Raw genomic sequence first — 3,950 nt, 5'->3', positions numbered from 1 at the left:
GATGGAGCTGAGACTGAGCACATATCCTCAGATGCCAGAGTTTCATCAGATACTTGACTGAACCATTAGTCTTAGGTAATAGAGGCATGAATTAAAAACTGCTTCTTGTGGCACACACATGACAAACAGTGGTACAGCACTCGGCAAGCAAGTGGGCTTTACTGCAAAGCCAGGGAAAACCTCATCTGGGCCTCCTCTGTTCTATCAGATCATCTAAGCTCTTTGAGATAACTACGTGGAATCGCAGTGGGAGCATCAGTGTCCTGGCTGCCAGCTTTTATTTTAAATGCTTTCATTTGCTTTAGTTTAAGTTCTAAGCAAAATGCCCTGAATCCTGCATAGTGCTTACACTTAAAATTTAAACGCAGCATTATTATATTGCAGTGCAGTGCTGGCAAAAGATAGCCCTTACTCTGCCAATATATTGCCAACACACCAAAAATCTCCTCCCTTATCAGAGCGCATGTGCACGTGCTCTCTCTCTCTGTCCTCTCCCTCTCTCTGTCTCTGTCTCTCTCTCACACACACACACACGCACACATAGACACATATGCACATGCACACATCCACGCTTGGTTTATATTTGTGAGCAAGGAAGTACATGGATATCACAAACTTTCGATCCTAGAGGTGGTGAATGAAAGCTTGACCCTAAATTTGAATGTACAAGTAAGGTGTTGTACCTTAAAACATTGCAAACATGGTCTTGTTTGAGTCTGCTTAAATTGATGTGGTCCAAGCCTACATCAGGCCAACAAAATAAAGGTGTCCCAGAAATCAAACAAATCTGTATTAATTTTTTTTTCAAATTACTTACCCTTATTGCCTTTTTACTCATTATAAAACACATCCCTAAAATGAGTGATCGTCAAAATATCTTTTTTTTTTTAAGATTTTATTTATTTATTTGACACACAGAGAGAGAGATCAACAGGTAGGCAGAGGCAGGCAGAGAGAGGGGGAAGCAGGCTCCCTGCTGAGCAGAAAGCCCGATGCGGGGCTCGATCCCAGGACCCTGAGATCATGACCTGAGCCGAAGGCGGAGGCTTAACCCACTGAACCACTGAGCAGGCGCCCTGATTGTCAAAATATCTAATCACAGGTGTGATATGGGGCATCGACTTATAAGAACAGATGGCCTCACTTTTGTCAGACATTATCCATTCAGGAGCTGGATCCGAGAGAGATCTAAGGTTCCTGGGGAGGGACAAGGCGGGCTGCTGTGGGGGCTCTCGGGAGGAAGTAAGCTTAGGATAGCAGCTATTTATCAATGATACTGAACCATTTCAATATTTTAACAGCTTACCAGATAAATGTTAACATTGGTAAGAGCTCCTTTATTTTGATAGGTAATCCTAGAATCATAACACTTGGAAACAGAGGAAGTTCTAGTCTAGTGGTAGACTAGAAGGGTTTAGAAATTTTCCCAGGTGTTGGAAAGGGATCTCAGTCTTGCCAATTAATTTTGAATACAAATGTGAGTAGTTCTAACCCTGGCTGTCACTAGAAAAATCAAGGAGGGGAAGGGTTATTATATCTTGTATCCCAGTGCATCATAATCTCATTTAATTATCTGAGTAGAGTCGGACTCTATTAGCTTACTAGGGCTACCATAATAAAGCACCACAGATTGAGTGGCTTCAATGAGAGAAATTTATTTCCCCACCATTCTGGAAGGAAGAAAGCCAAAATTGAGGTGCAACAGGGCTGATTTCATTCTGAGACTTCCTTCCTTGCCCTATTCATTGCTGTCTTCTCCCTGCGTTTTCACATGGTTTTCCCTGTGTGTGTGTTGTCTCCTAATTTCCTCTTCTTGAGGACACCAGTCTTTTGGACTAGGGTCCATTTTAATAACATCATCAATTTATCACTTTAATGATCCTATCCCCAAGGACTTGAACATATAAACTTTGGGGAGCACAATTCAGCCCATAACAGAAATTTAGTAATATAAACCCTCCTTTAAAAAAGAAAAAAAAAACAACTATATGGTCAGTGCATTACTTACCTCAACTTAACTTGTCAGGGATGGTAAGTGGGACCTGGTCTCTGCTCCTGTCATCTGTACCTGCTAACCTGTAGCTATTACGCACAAGTGTTTCTCTGTCTATCTTGGCCAGACTTCTGTTCATATCAATAATGCCTGCTGGGAGGCATTCAATATATCATATAATTGCCTGGAACATATAATTGCCTGGAACATGGCATCCAGCCCAGTAGCCACATGCCAAGGCAAAAGACCATTGGGGGAGGAGATGAGCCCTTCAACACCTACTTCAGTGAGATGGATCCTGGCAAGCCTGTGCCCAGGGCAGTGTTTGTAGACCTGGAATCCATGGTCATGGATGAAGTTTACACTGGTACCTACTTCCAGCTATTCCACATTGTGAACCTCATCACCGGCAAGGAAAATGCTGCCAACAATTACGTCCAAGGGCACTACACCACTGGCAAGATTGACCATGTCTTGTACTAAATTCAGAAACTGGCCCACCAGTTTACAGGTTTTCAGGATGTCTTGGTTTTCCACAGCTTTGGAGGGTGAACTGTTTCTGGGTTCACTTCCCCACTGATGGAACTCTATTGATAATGGCAAGAAAAACCAAACTGTTGTTTTCCACTTACCAAACACCCTCCCCCCACCAACTTCAGTTTTCTACAGCTATAGCTGAGCCCTACAACTCCTCACCAGTTACATCACACCGGAACACTCTGATTGTGCCTTCATGGTAGACAAGAGGCCATCTGTTTTGAAACCTTGATCTTGAATGCCCAAACTACACTAATCTGCTTCATTAGCCAGATTATGTCTTCCATCCCTGTTTTCCTCAGATTCACTGGAGCCCTGAATTTTATCTGACAGAATCCCAGACCTACCTGGTATCCTATCCCCACATCAATTTCCCTCTGGCCACATATGCCCCGTCATTTCTGCTTAGAAATCCTACCATCAATAGTACTCTGCAGCAGAGATCATCAGCATCTGCTATGACCCAGACAATCAGATAGTAAAATGCGGCCAAGATAAATACATGGTTTGCTGCCTCTTGTATCATGGAGACATCATTCCAGAGGATGTTAATGTTAATGCTGTCACCATTAAGACCAAGCATCCCGTTTGCGGAATGGTACTCCACTGACTTCAAAGTTGGTATTAATTACCAGCCTCTCCCTGAGGTACCTGGTGGAGACCTGACCAAACTACAATGAGCTATGTGCATGTTGAGTAGTACCACAGCCATTGCTAAGTCCTGGGCTCACCTGGACCACAAATTTGACCTCATGTATGTGTGCCAAGTGTGCATTAACTGGTCCAGGGGGGAGAGCATGGAGGAAGGAGAGTTTTCTCTCAGAGGGAGGAGAGATAGAAGCTTAATCAGACTCCCCACTGAGTGTAGAGCCCAATGTGGGGATCAGCCTCATGACCCTAAGCTCATAACCTTGAGATCATGACCTGAACTGAAATCAAGAGTTGGATGTTGAACTGACTGAGCCATCCAGATGCCCTGAAAGGAGAGTATTATGAGGCTTTTGAGAACATAGCTGCCTTGCAAAAGGGTTATGAAGAGGTTGATATGGATTCTGTTGAAGAAGAGCATGAGGAAGAAAGAGAGGAACACTAATTACCATTCTTTTCGGCACTAGAGCATGATAAACTCACAACTTCAGCTTCAACAGTAGCTGACAGGCGTTAAAGCTTTCTGGTTAAATTGTCTTCACTTTTAAGTGTGACCGTGGCTTATTTTTCCATGTGTACTTGTAGAATTTTTCCATAATGCCTTAAAGTAAAGGTTTAAGAAAAAAAATTAAAAAGTTTATAGAATCTTTTTAAAAGTCAATTTTATTAAAGCCTATTTTGTACTTAAAATGATACCCATTTCAAGTGTACAGCTTGAGTTTGGGCAAATATGTACACCATCTAACCGATGCCACAATCAAACTGTAGAAAT

General features: G+C 42.6%; 1 pseudogene; it reads left to right on the top strand.

The window, feature by feature from the left end:
* Positions 1-2,108: 2,108 nt before the first annotated feature.
* LOC122890445 lies at positions 2,109-3,623 on the top strand (annotated as a pseudogene).
* The last annotated feature ends 327 nt before the right edge of the window (positions 3,624-3,950 follow it).

Source organism: Neovison vison, chromosome 11, assembly GCF_020171115.1.
Source record: "Neovison vison isolate M4711 chromosome 11, ASM_NN_V1, whole genome shotgun sequence".
In the NCBI taxonomy this organism is placed as follows: domain Eukaryota; kingdom Metazoa; phylum Chordata; class Mammalia; order Carnivora; family Mustelidae; genus Neogale; species Neogale vison.
The sequence above is the reverse complement of the archived record's forward strand: the minus strand, read 5'-3'. Positions and strand labels throughout refer to the sequence as shown.